At 51.0% G+C, this 14169-nt stretch overlaps 1 long non-coding RNA gene across 36 annotated transcripts in view; it reads right to left on the reverse strand.

The window, feature by feature from the left end:
- The window catches only part of LOC147571837 (uncharacterized), a 372786-nt gene that overhangs the window by 106289 nt on the left and 252328 nt on the right, over positions 1 to 14169 (reverse strand). For 27 of the 36 annotated variants that reach the window (XR_015246968.1, XR_015246995.1, XR_015246998.1 and 24 more), the window contains 5 exons: positions 10601 to 10847; positions 9312 to 9397; positions 6553 to 6793; positions 5582 to 5890; positions 1526 to 2473 (listed from right to left, as the gene is read on the reverse strand). This is a non-coding gene — a long non-coding RNA (uncharacterized LOC147571837). Of the gene's footprint in view, positions 1 to 1203; positions 2474 to 5581; positions 5891 to 6552; positions 6794 to 9311; positions 9398 to 10600; positions 10848 to 14169 lie in introns of all 36 variants that reach the window. The other 9 variants (XR_015246979.1, XR_015246980.1, XR_015246966.1 and 6 more) reach the window with 9 other exon arrangements.

Raw genomic sequence — 14169 nt, forward strand, 5'->3', positions numbered from 1 at the left:
GGGAGGTGAAGAAAGCTGTCCCAGCAGGACTGGCTCCAGGAAAGAAGAGGATGTGAACTGCAGGAGTGGGGAGAGATAGGGAAGGGGGGCCTCTGACAGCAGGGACCTGCATGGATGCCTTGGACCTGCATGGATGACTAGACCATGGGCTCCAGGAATAAGTGGAAGGTTTGATTTGGAGGGGCATGGGAGAATGGTGGCTGCAGCCCCAGGGTGCTAACGTCCTAGGTTATCAGGGCAGGACAGCTGCTCAAAGATCACTGAATCTGAGTTTTAATTTTATGGTTGGGGAAACCGAGGCTGGAGGAGAGAAATGGCCAGTCTAATGCCCAGAGTCAGGAAGTAGAGTGCTGGGAGCAGATGACCCCCCAGCCAGAGTGCTTGGAAGGTCAATGGAGCGTCCTGAGCGCCTATTAAGGGTCCCACGTCCATAAACCCCTCCCAACAGGCTCCTGGATGACCCTTGACACCACAGTCCCAGGCACAGCTGAATCCTTATAAAATAAAACTCCTTGCTATCAATAACGCAATTTCTGACTAGGGTCGCTTTCATCGTTTGTAAATTTAGAGGAAAAAACACAAACCCCACTAGCTCAGAAGTCAGACAGACCCAGGTTTGAAAAGGGCTCTACCACTTACTGACTGTGTGATTTTAGGCAAATTATTTAACCTTTCTGAGTTTCAGTTACCTCATCAGTAAAATAGCTCTGAAGTGAGATCACTTCATGGCAAACATAGATTTCTGGAACAGATTACATGGAAAGGAAAGGAGGCTACAGACTGTAAAACTTCCCTGCTGTGCACAGCCAGCACATTGTAGGTGCTCAATAAAGGCCATTCTGAATTCACTAGAGGCCAAACTTCCAAGTTCATGGGCCAGACGAGTCTCGGAAGAGATGTCAATTCTAGAACCACCTAAAAGCACCTACCGGACATCTCCATCTAAAGCCCAAGAAGGGAAAATACCACAGGATTTGGAGAGGTCTGAAATAGGGCTCGGAGACAAGACTGGGAGGTCCCGGTGATGGGCGGCTGGGAGGGAGGTTGAGGAGGAGGGTAAGTGCGAAAGAACTTGTATTTTTGGAGGTGTTTCTTCTATTTAAGGTGTTGCTAACCCCCTGGTAAAACTCATTTTTGATTCTTGGCAGGAAAACACATTCAGGCTAAGCAGTGAGAACAGACCCTGGCTGGGAAAGTACTCACCAACTCTCAAGTCTCTCTTGTTTTACTGCAACTGACTTGGGTTGAACAACTCGATTTGAATAATTGCACTTTGAGGATTTCTAGGGGAAGTACCCAGGGTCATCTTCTGACTGGAGATTCTATGACACGAACTAATTCTGTAAGTCCGGAAGATTCCCCTGGACTGCAATGCATGCGTCCTACAAATACTTTATTGCCCACCCAGTGTGTGCAGATGCTGTGTTAGAGACTGAGGACACACGGTGAGCAATATGGACACGGCAGAGGGCTTATGAGCACCAGGGGAAGCTTGCAAAACAGAATCACACACGGTAATAAGCACCTGGTGGAAGAATGGTAAAATGTGCCCCGGGTGGGTAACTCAACAAAGAGGTGACACTGAGGAGGAGACTGAAGGGTGGAGGGGAGTGTGTGGGTCTTCTGGGGTGGCCAAAGCTCCACAGACTGGGAGGCTTAAAACCATAGAACTTTATTCTGTTGCAGTTCCGGAGGATGAAGGTCTTGAATCGAAGTGTCCATGGGGCCATGCTCCCTCTGACACCTGAAAGGCAAGGTCCTTCCTGGCCTCCTCTAGCCTTTGTGGTGGGCCAGCAACCTTACACACCACATGGCTTGCAGAAGCGTCCCTGCCTTCACACGGCCTTCTCCCCATCTGCCCATCTCTCTTACAAAGACACCATGACTGGATTGGAGGCCATCTTGATCCAGAATGACTTCATCTAAACTAGATTATGTCCGCACAGACCCTATTTCCAAATAAGGTCACACTCACAGTTGCTGTGGGTCAGGACTCCAATATGTCTTCCTAGAGGACCCAGTTCTATGCAGTACAGAAAACAGCACAGGTAGGTGAGGAGTCAGCAAAGCCACGAGCTGGAGATGAACTGGAGGGGCAGGAGATGGCCCCTTGGGGGACACAAAGAAGCCACTGTGAAGAGGGGAAAGTGGGTCCAGGAGACAGAGAGAAACCATGGGGACTTCGCCAGCTCTTCACGCTCTGAGATGGGCACACCTCTTCCAGCTCATGCGCAAGTGGGCGTCGAAGACCTTGACATACAGGCAGGGAATCACGGCCCCTGCATCTCCATTGTCTGAGGTACCACACCGGTGACTGGCAGGCCACCCTGGGGAACTAAGAGTGAGGCAGAAACTTCCTGGCAATGATGTGCTCTCCACTCTGGAAAACCAGAGGCGAAAAGTGCCCCGTTGACTGTACATCACGGCTTGAGTGCATCTTGGCAGGCAGCCAGGGAAGCCAGAAAGTGTCCTCCTTTGCAAAAAACATGGTACCTCGGTTATATATATAAAATATATTTTGGTCTTTGAGAGATATATATACACACATGAACTTTTTATATATATCTTGATATACATGCTATGTCTATATATGATATACATGCTTGAAACTTTCAGCCATATATAAATATATAAAACACATTTTATCATATATATATTTACATATATATATGTGTGTATATACATATACATATATACATACATATATATATATGTATATGTATATATGTATATATATATATATATATATATAAAACCAAAAGGCTTTTGCTTGAAATAGAGGTTTATTTTCTGTGCCGGCTGTCTTTGGTCTAAGGCCATTCATTCATTCCACAAATATTTACAGAGTGCTACCATGTCACAGGTGGGGTTCTCAGCGGGGGCTAAGACAGAAATCCCTGCCCCCCTGGAATTGAATCTCCAGCGAGATAAGGGGCACTAATGGATCAACTCACACAATCGTGAGGCACGGTACAGGTGCCAAGAACAACGGAGAAAAATAAAGGCAGGAAAGAGAAGAATGAGAGTTGCAGAGTGGTGGTGGGGGGGGGGGTACAACGGTGAATGTGAAATAGTGGCCAGGGGAGGCCTGGCTGAGGTGGTAAGGCCAGAACAAAGGCCCGGAAGAGCTAAGGGAGTGAGCGGTGATGAGGGAGTCCAGCAAGAGCAAGCTGTTGAGGGGAGCTCGAGTGTCTGCAAGAGGGCAGGGGCAGGATGGCAGGTGGGATGAACAGGACAGAAGGAACGAGGGCATGGTCAGGGTAGTGGGGCTGGTTCACATGGGCCTCCCAGACCATTGCAAGGCCCGTGGCTTTTATTCTGAACAGGATGGGAAGCCTGCGGGGGGGTTTGGAGCAGAAAGGTCATGTGCCCCAGCTTGATTTCCAAGGGTGACTCTGGCTGTTGCTGTGAAAACAGATTGTAGAGGGGCAAAGGGCAGACGCAGAGACCCGTCAAGGGCTGTCGTACTAATGCAGGCAAGAAATGATGGCGGCTGGGACCCAGGTAGGGGCTTTGGGGTGGTGAGAGGGCATGATATTCTGGGTATGGTTTGCTGATGGTCTGGATAGGATAGGTGAGTGATGAGGAGACCAAGGTTAACTGACTCCAAGGCTGAGCGACTGAAGAGTTGGCTTTGCCATTAACAAGGATGGAGAAGACCACAGAAAGGTGGATATGAAGCCAGGGGAATCAGACGTCTGAGACGCTGGCGAGACTCTCCAGTCTGGAGAGAGTCTGCCTCTTCAGCCTCAGAAGGAGAAACACAGCATGTTGGTCGGGCCCTTGAGAGGCCTCTCCTGTCAGCCTTGACCTAGGGGCCTCCCGTACATCCTCAATTGCAGAGCGTTCTTGAGAGCATCCTTCCCAGGATGACCTGGGAAGAGCTCACAATTCGGCATCCCCCGGGGGAGTCATTCTCACACTCAGCACCTACTAAGTGCCAGGAGCATGTGATCTATGAATAAGACCCTACCACGTACTTACCACCATCACCATCTGAAAAAAAGAGGAATGTAAGGTACAGAGCTCTAAGTAACCTGTCCATGGTCACACTAGAAGATGGCCTCTGTCTTCACTCTGCACACAGTGATTTCCAGCCAAGGTGGAGGGACTACTACCGGAAGGGCGGGTTTTGTCAAAGCCGGGCTGGTGCTGTGGGGAGGAGACCGGCTGGGGGGGATTTGAGAAGCTCTCTGTTCCTCTTGGCAGCTGTCTTTCCATTCTTACCCCTCCTGTGCCCCTGTGCTTAGACTGTTGATCGCAAGGCACCACTCCACCTGCACAGCCCTGAAGTGCAATGTTTCCCCTGGGTTGCAACACCACCTCTGGGCTGTCCTCCATGTTACTCTGAACCCAGGGGCTTCTCCTCTTTCTCCCAGGAGGGGAGGATCTCAGCTGCAGTCCTTGGGCTACAAAGGGTCCAGGCCCGGTACCAGGAGTTAACTGCACCTCCGTGTGCACTCTTGACCCGAAGCCATGGATCCAGTTCCTCATGGGAGGGACAAGATGGGTGGAAGGAAGCAGAGACAAGAGGGCACAGGGATGTCCCCAGGAAGAGAGACTCAGTGGGAACAACTTCAGGCCCAGCTCATGGAAAAGCGTCAGGACTCAGGGAGCAGGACAGAATAGGGTTCCAGGCCACTGCGTGGGGCAGACAGAGGCAGCACAGCCTTGTCAGCCCCACAGGAGATGAACTGTCTTGGGGGGTGGCCGGGAGGGGAGAGGAGGCGGGGGTACCAAACACCTGGTCACTGACTGTGGGTCAGAGGAAGACAGAAACTCATGCTGGCAGAGGGCGGTGTTTTCTGAAGTTCATCTCTGCGACAAGGGGTCCGGAATGGGATAGAGTATGGGCGAGTCCTAAAGCTTGTGCTAGGCAGTGTCCAGAAGAAAAATGGCACCATGATTAAAAAACCTGCCTGTCTGGGTTTGAATCCTGGCTGTGCCATTTATTTAGATTCTCAGGCAAGTGAATTAACCTCTTATGCCTCAGTTTCCCCCATCTCTACAAGGGACAAGAACCCCACCTGCCTCGGGGTTGGTAAGTGGCAAGAAATAACTCCGAGCCTGAAGCCCTGACACGGGGCCTGGTTCACACAGTTGGTCCTCCCGGCTAGTGTATCAGAGGACTTTCTGGGCCAGGAGTCAGCAAGACTTTTCCATAAAGGACCAGAGAGTCAGTGTTTTGGGCTTCGTCAGCCATATAGTCTCTGTTGTGCATTCTTTTTAAAATTTTCAACCCTTTGGAAATGTAAACACCATTCTCAGTCCAAGGTCCTTACAAAAACCGACCACTGACCAGATCTGGCCTGCAGACTGTAATCTCACATTCCCCGGTATAGACGGAGATTGAGCCTGGAGATCCAGATGTGGCTGGGGCCAGGGTCCTGTTGGCTGGTTTCCTGCACCTTACAGGGCTGGGCTAGGGGCAATGGTGGGAAGAGCCCTGGGCACAGGGGGAACAGCAGACTCAGTGATGAGAAGCCTGGACAGGTGATGCAGAGGAAATGTGGTAGGACCGGGGACACGGGGAGGGCCAGGCAGGGCTGCTGTGTGCTCTCACTCTGAGCTTGGACCTCACCTGTTGGCATCATGGCATCACAGTCTAAGAGACACAGGAAGCCAGAGCCTCTGAGGACAGCAGGCAGTGTGACATTCACAAGAGGGGACTGTTTATCCTCCCCAACATTTATGAACCGTTTACCATGTTCCAGGCGCTGTTCTAAGCCATGAACAAGACAGAAGTGACCAGGCTCCACGCCTGGAAGTCCTGGCTGACTTCCTGCACCTTTAGTTGCAAGGATGTACTTGTCTCATTGAACCCAGCCTTCATGGGTTCCTGGTCAGTCTCTTCCTTGGGGCGTAGGGACCTGGAAGCCTGTTATTCTGTCTTTGTAGACGGAAAGGAAGAAAAAGATCTGCTGGCCATGAAATGGTAACTAGACAATGACCCCGCCTTGCTCAGCTGGCACCGTGGACAGGGAGCCCTTAGTAAGTGGTGCCCAGGAAGATCGTTCTCACCACCCCCAAAATCAAAGTTGTAAGAGGCTCCTAACCGTGGGCCCTGACCATCTAAGGGAGCAAAAACATGTAGCAAAAAGCTGTTGACTATCTCTCTCCCAAACTGAGAAATAAAGGACTTATTATAAAAATAGCTGAGTAGTTACTGTGTTTCAGGCGTTTGATCTCATTTAGTCTTCAGAACAACCTGATGTGGTGAAGTATCATTGTTGCCATTTTACAGATTGGAAAATTGACGCCAAGTGAAGGTAACTAAGGTGTCCAAGGTCCCTCCATTCACAACAATGACAAACCTATGCACTCTGTGCCCCAGACACAGTGACCTTCCTTTGGCTCCTGGCCAGCACTTCATCCCTTGGAACCAAGTAGTAAGTTGGATCTAGCACATTATCCTTATTTTATCTTGACTCTCTTCCTGTGAGAAGGCCTAGACTCATTGCAGGACAGTGGCCAATCCCTAATGAATACACCAGCAATTGACGGGTGGCTTGAGTTTCTTCTTACCCAGAAATGAGAGTAACACCACCTTACCCGTGAGAGCCGCAGGGCATTGAGAAGTCTATTCTCAGCATGCTGGAATAGCGTGGCAGAATTAAGGTGTCAAAGGAAAAACGAAGTACTTCAGAGAGGGCATGAAGAAAATGTATTTGAAGCCGGCTGCTGCTTTTCAACTTGTAACCGCCCACACGCCTGCAATTGGGGGGAAATGAAATCCGTGGTCACCGGCGGACAGGGTGGCCTCAACGTTCAGAGCAGGGGCCACGAGGATTTGCTGTAAAAAGCCAGACGGGATGTAGTTTAGCTTTCGCAAGGCCACAGGTTTCTCTCACAACGATGGAGCTCCATCGCTGCTGTGGGAGATCAGCTCTGGACAACAGGTAAGTGAATGGGTGTGGCCGCGTTCCAATAAAACTTTATTTACAACATCAGGCAGTGGGCCAGATTTGGCTTGTGGGCTGTAGCGTGCTGATTCCTGGTTCAGAGCAGACACAGCACTGTGACTATTTCATGCGAGCCGATGATGCGACAGGCACGCCACATACTTTCTCTCTTTTGAGTGGATGTCTTTTCAATAACAGGTGTTTGCTGTGTGCTCACCACAGGCCAGCCGCTGTTCTCGGCATAGGGTTTCAGTGCAGAAAAAGGCAAAACCCTGCTTACGTGATGAAAACCCTGTCTATGCCCCTCCGCAGGAGAAACCATCACCCCAACTTTCCAGAGGAAGGAAAGAAGCCCAGCGGGGACATCCCAGAGCTTGTGAGGAGCAGGGCTGGGCTGCCAGACCAGATCCCAAACCTCGGGTCTGGCCACAACTCTGTGCCATCCTGCAGTTGGGGACCAAGACCCTGGATTCCAGCCCAGAGGCTGCATCTGCTGAGCGGTCTTCCCGAGCTGAGCTAACGTGTGGCTGTGGGCACCTATTGTGGGCCACTGGCCCAGCTTCCAGAAATGCCCCAAAGCAGAAACGATGGGGTGGAAACCACCAGCCTCTGATAAATGCAAGAGAGGCAGCTCCCTAGGGCACCCCTACACGATGGCCCAGACGTCCCTGAGGACACGGGGGGGGGGGGGGCTCTGACGGGGCCCTACCCTCAGCAGCCGCACAGACTGGCCTGGCCAGGGCGGCCGAGGGCCAGGGGACAGAGCTGATGAACACAGCCCTGCTGTCTGAAGGCCCGTCTGCGCAGGGCATGGTGGGAGCCAGCCTGCCGTCCTCTTTTTATGGTTTTATGTGGCTTGGACCCTGAAATAAAAGAGCTCTCTGTGGAAAGGAATGAAGATGGGAAAGGGAGAGAGAGGAGGGATGGACTTTTCTAGAGTTTCCGCTTGGTGCTAGGCACTTGAATTGAACACTTCATCCTCACAGAGGGGTGGGTATGCACCATTGCTCCTGTCTCACAGACCAGGGATTGGGCAAAGTCTTTTTGCAAAGGGCTGGGTAGTAAAAAATTGTGAGTCGTGGGCCATGTGGTGTCTGTCGCACCTACTCGACTGTGCCTTAGAGAGTGCAAGCAAGGTATGCACCCCCTGTCGCCATGGAGACAGTTCATCAAGGAACGAGCATGGCGGGCTGTCAATAAAATTCCATCCGTAGATACTCGGAATTTCCCATAGTTCTCATGTGTTAGGAAATAGCATTCTTCTTTGGGGCGCCTGGGTGGCGCAGTCGGTTAAGCGTCCGACTTCAGCCAGGTCACGATCTCACGGTCCATGAGTTCGAGCCCCGCGTCAGGCTCTGGGCTGATGGCTCAGAGCCTGGAGCCTGTTCCTGATTCTGTGTTTCCCTCTCTCTCTGCCCCTCCCCCGTTCATGCTCTGTCTCTCTCTGTCCCAAAAAAAAAAAATAAATAAACGTTGGAAATAGCATTCTTCTTTTGAGTTTTTATTTTTCAAATGTAAAAATGAGGGGCGTCTGGGTGGCTCAGTCGGTTAAGCGTCCAACTTCGGCTCAGATCACGATCTCACAGTTTGTGGGTTCGAGCCCTGCGTCCGGCTCTGTGCTGACAGCTCAGAGCCTGGAGCCCCCTTCGGATTCTGTGTCTCCCTCTCTCTCTGCCCCTCCCCAACTCGTGCTGTTTCCCTGTCTCTCATAAATAAAAATTAAAAAAAAAAAAAAAAGTTAAAAATATATAAATTAAATCAAATGTACATGCAAACATGTAAAGTTTTAAATGTAAACAACATTTGAAAACATAACAACCATTTTCAGTTTCTGGGCTGTACAAAAGCAGCAGTGGGTTGGAGGCTGCCCACAGGTCATAGTTTACTGACCTCTGTCCTACGTGATGTCACTGCAGTGTGGGAAGATTCAGTTCATGCCTGGATCACATCCTAAAGTGGGTGACTCAGGAGTCTAACCCGGAACCTAGGTTTCCAAGCCACAAATACAGAATTCCTAAGGACAGTACGGATGATAGCAAAAGTCTATCTGTTTTTGACAATTGCAAACAGAACCATAAAGGCATTCATTCATTCATTCGATCATTCGATCAATCATTCATTCACTGATCTTTTTAAATGTTCAGGTCCATGAGGTAGGAGATGTTCACGTCAAGAGCCTCTTTTAAGCCTTATGACAACTCTTAAGAAGGCTGGCGACTTACAATGGTCATTCTGATTTCACAGATGGGAGAACAGAGGTGCAGAGAGAAGCCCACATTCATTCCATTTTCCCAGCTGCCTGAGCCTGGTGGGGGTGAGACCTTTCCTTATGGAGCGTGGCAACAAATAAGTCACATACGTAAAACGAGAAGGCTGAAAAGTGGATTTTTAAGGTTGAAAAATACGCACAATTGTTCCAGATGTGGGGCCAGCGGGTGAAGCTCAGGGAGGGGTCCTTTGAGCCGAGCCGCATTTTAGCCATCAGAGATGGGCACCTGGGCAGCAAGAAACAGAAAGGACAAGGTCCAAAGTGCGGAGATAGAAGGCTGTGTGGAGGGCAAGGGACCTACCAGCTGCGCAAAAGGCACCACAGCCCCAGAGGAAGGCCTGAGGCCCCTGCCCGGAAGAAGGGATGAGCTGCAGGGCGCTGGGGACTCCTGGGGGCCATCTGCTCTGCTGTGACAATTCAGGAATGGCCAGAGCCTGAGGCTCTCAGTCTGCAGCCCCCTGGGGGCTGGGAGCAAGGCTGAGCCGCTGAGCCCCTCCCTGCAGCCCCGACAGGTGAGGTGGGGGCGGCCCGAGGCCCAAAGCAGTAGTGGCCACCGCCAGGCTGGAAGGCAGGCACGGGCTCAGCAAGAGGAGAGCTTGTGATATGTTCGCATGGGTTTTCCTATTGAATCATTCAAGTCTCCCAACCTGATGAAAGGTTGTATCTATTTTTAAAGGTTTGTACACATAAACCACGTGCTATGTTCTCTGCCGACAAGGAACTTGAAGCTTGGAGCAGCGATGCCCTGGCTGTTGGAGGCCAGGGGCCCTGTTCTTCGCTGCCTCCCGGTCCTCATGGCACCCCCCTCCGGTGTCTGAGAAACACCAGTGGGGGGCAGAGTTAGGAGGGCAGAGGAAGAGATGAAGGAAAAACAAGGGTCTTGAAGGCGCCGTGACCTTATTGCCTCCCTGGGGAGTAACAAATGTCGTGCTTTGGGAGGGAGTGGGTGAGCGGGCCACGTGTGACGTGGGAATAGAGGATCACTCTGAGCGAAGGTCAGGCTTCTTCAAAGTGAGAAACAGCCTAAAAACGAGCGGTTCCCTCGACCACAGTGGCACAGGCCGTGCAGGCTGCCAAGGCGAGCGCCGAACTTGGCCGGGCGTGCGGGGTTGTATGATAATCTCAGCCCTGCTGGGTCACTCCGGAACACGAGGACCACCTTCGTACCAGAAAAACAAACCCCTGACCGCCTGCCAGCCGGAGGAGTAAACAGAGGGGCGACCGCACACCAGGGCCCCCCGAACATTGCTCCTTATCCTGCTGGGATAATAATAACCACAGCAACCAACTCTCAGGAGCACGGACACGTCAGGCTCGCGTGCTCAAAGCTTTAAGTGCGTTATCTCTGAAGTCATCAGCAAAAGTCCCCGAGGAAGGTGGTAAAACCATCCCATTTCAGAGATGGGGAAGATCAGGGTCAGGAACTTACCTTGGATCATCATGCCGTTCGACAGTTGAGCTGGGATAGGAACCCAGGCAACCTGATTCCAGGAGCCGCACCCAAGGTCTCCACGCTGTCGGTAGGCAGCTGGACATGGTGCAGTGGCAACGAGGGTCTCAGAGCCTGGGATTACATGGAGTCAGATCTCAACTCCCCCACTTCTAGCTGGAGCTGCGTGATTTCGCATTAACTCAGCTCAGTGTTGTCTCATGGGTAAAATGTGGAACCTCGGGTCCTAGGGTGGGAATAAGGATGGGGGGTGCAGGGTATAAGCAAAGCGGCTGCCTCCATAATGTGTCTGGTCTCATGGGGCCCACAGCCTCTGCCAGAGTAGAGCATGGGTCCTCCCTGAACCTCAGGCTTCTCTTCAGCTCCCATACAGGGTCACCCTCCCCTCCCGGGGTGTCCTCTCTATTCAGTAAACTCTCAAATAGGGTAGAAAAGCCTAACAAGTTACCCAAAGGCTACCAAAGAAACACATTCTCTGACCACCCAGCCTCAGGCTTCCCTCCCTCCCATCAAAGTCAGCCTTTAACTTCCCACCCTCCTCCATCCAGGGGGACAACAAGGGAAATGGAAAAGGGGGGAAAGCCATCTGAGTCTTGGAGATGGCTAGTTCCGTAAATACAGAATTACCAAACTGTAGAAAGAATTTTCTTTCTTGCCTGAAAATCTCTCTTCGCTACTCCAGAAACCTCCAGGCCCCCCTCTCCCAGGAAGGGGCGTGGGCGATGGAGGTCCCTGCATGGAGCTGCATTTTAACATCATTGTTTTCCTTTGTCATCCTGAGTGTTGTACCATAGGTATTCTAAAAGCTTTATTCTTAGAGGGCCTGGAATCTGGCTTCAGCTCAGGTCATGAACTCATGATCAGTGAGTTCAAGTCCCGCATTGGGCTCTGCACTGGCAGTGGGCAGCCTGCTTGGGATTCCCTCTCTCCCCCCTCACTCTCTGCCCCTCTCCCAGTCATGCTGTCTCTGTCTCTATCAAAATAAATAAAAATAAACTAAAAAAAAAAAAAAAGCATTATTCTCCAAAGGCACCCAGATCTTCTCCAGTTTGTAAAAAAGGGTCCAGTGTGGGCATGTGCACGCGCGCGCACACACACACACACACGTTTCAAAGCTCTCTCTTTGGTCCTGGCATGCCAGGCTCTCTGAACTCACAAGTTCCCTGCCCTTCGTGAAATTATTTCCTAAATAGGTTTACAGATAGGACCATGTTTCCTTCATCTTTTACCTTCCCTGTGGAAATTCTCATTTATCTGCGAATCTGTGTCACTGAGAAAGAGAGAGGGAGAAGGTAGGCAGGAATGACTATACTCTGATAGGTATGCACTTTTCCAGCTACGGCCCCCACCCTGCTTGGCAAGGTTGCCCGTTAATTATCTGCATCCCTAGCACCCTGCAGATTCTGGGAGGGCAGGGGCAATGTTGAGTCCTTTATCCCGCAGCCTAGCACAGCAACTATGAAGATCAAGTCTCGGACGGATGTTTGCTGAACGCGTGCAGGGAAGAGAGAGGCCGTGGGAGAGAGAGTTGCAAGGGCACACGGTTGCTCCGCTCCCTTCCATGGGTTGATTCCTCGCCCTTGAGCAAATCTCTAGCCATCTTCTCCTGACCTCAGAGGTCCCTCTAGGGCTCTCAGCCTTTTCTTCTTAGTCGGGCCACTTGGAGAACAAGCTGGTACCGTGTCTGCCTCCCAGGGTCAGAGCCTGGCTGTGCCTTCTCAGCTCTTTGGACGTATGCCCTTGCCCTTCCCCCGGGAGCATTGCAGAGTGAACACCGTCCACTCCCGGGCACAGTCCCGGGCCTTCACAAACAACATCTATGGAGCAGTCCATCCAAACCTGTAGAGGACACATCCTCTCAAGTGCACACACAGCATTATCTACGACAGACCCTATGCTCGGCCATAAAATAGGTCTCTATACATTTCAACGGACTGAAGTCACCCATCACTCAGAGAGGACAACGGGAATAAATCAGAAGTCAGCATGAGTCGATACAAGGAAAATCCCCCAAATGTTTGAGGAGACTCTCCCAGTGCTTGACACGGGGCAGGTCCTGAATAATTTCTGCCCTGATATCTTTCTCCACCACAGTTTCAATCCCTGTGCTGCCATGAACAGGGGAGGCCAATGTCATGGCTGCCGTCCCAAGCATGGCACTGGCTGCCTGGTCTGCACAATGAGCTGGGACTGCGATTCAACCTGTGAGCACCCTCTGAGCCCCTCGGCTTTTTCCAGATCCATCTTCAAACAGGAAGATCTCTGCCTTGCTGCCAAATGGAGTGCACCCACCCACCCCTGCCCCGCTTTCTCCTCTGAGGAGCCCAGTCTTCTCAAGGGCCTGCCCAGCAACAGACCCCTGGATGACGGATCTCGCTCTATTCATTCAGAATACTCTATGGCAAACAAAATGAAGTTCATTTTGTTCAGGGACTTTAACTGACACTCCTTGAGGAAAACATGAAAACAACATATCAGAAATGCCTGCTTTCTTTTGCCTGCATTTTAGGGGGTGCCTGTGAGATTGGCAATACAGTCAACCAGAAAGGAACTCAACCAGCCAAGTCATTCGAGGTACATGATGACAGTGGCCATGACATCCTTGGATTGGAGAATGAAGTGGGATCTGAATTTCACTTAGGGATTTGCTTGAGCTTTTGAAGGCCAATAACCTGATCCATGTTTTTAGCTCATTATATAAATGGGCAATTATGGTGCTGATAATCCACCACCCTCGAGAGCCAGAAGGTGAGGGAAGCTGTTATTGGCAGGAATGGGCAGTATTGTAAACATTTCGCCAAGACAAAGCTGGTTGGAGTAATCTTCTCCTGTAAGTCAGGATCAAGGTCTCCTAGATAGGAAGGAGTGGGAAATTAAGACCTTAATTAAAGCACACCCCAAGGGGCTGGTTGGTGACAAAACCTCCTCAGAACTCCGTCCACATGAGGTTTCCAATGGGGTCCCATCCAGAGAGCAGGTTTCAGAGGCAAGAGTCGAGTCTGGTTTTGTCATCTTCTAGCTGTGGGGCCAGGGGGACGTGGTTTTACCTCAGCTTCCTCATCTGTACAGTGGGGACGAGAGTGAAAGAACCTACCTCAGAAGGTGGTTGTGAGGACGAGATGCGATGATGCACAAAGACACTGAGCAAGAACCTCACATGTAATAACAGACAGTCTAATAACAGACAGTAATAACCCTTATCGTGTGATCTAAGCAAATGCACTTCATGTTCAGGACAACCTTGAGAAGTAAGTTATCACCTTTCATAGATACAAAAATTAAAGCCCAGGAAAGCAAAGAAACTTGTCCAAGGACCCAGGTCGTAAGCTGTAGAGGGGGGATCCAGACTCAGGGCTAACCCTAGAGCCTCAGGAAACTTCCAGTCTAAGAGGAGCAACCCACAGAAACACCACCAGCACCTCCAGGAGGTCCAGCCAAACTGCCCCAGGGGCAAGGTGCTGGACTCACCCCATAGGAACAAGGGTTAAGATGCCTCATGTCAGCCGGACCTTGGAAGACATTTTGGTTTTCACCAAGGAGAAGAGGAG

The sequence above is a fragment of the Puma concolor genome, chromosome F2 (assembly GCF_028749965.1).
Source record: "Puma concolor isolate L17-30 chromosome F2, mPumCon1.1.hap2, whole genome shotgun sequence".
NCBI classification, from domain to species: Eukaryota; Metazoa; Chordata; class Mammalia; order Carnivora; family Felidae; genus Puma; species Puma concolor.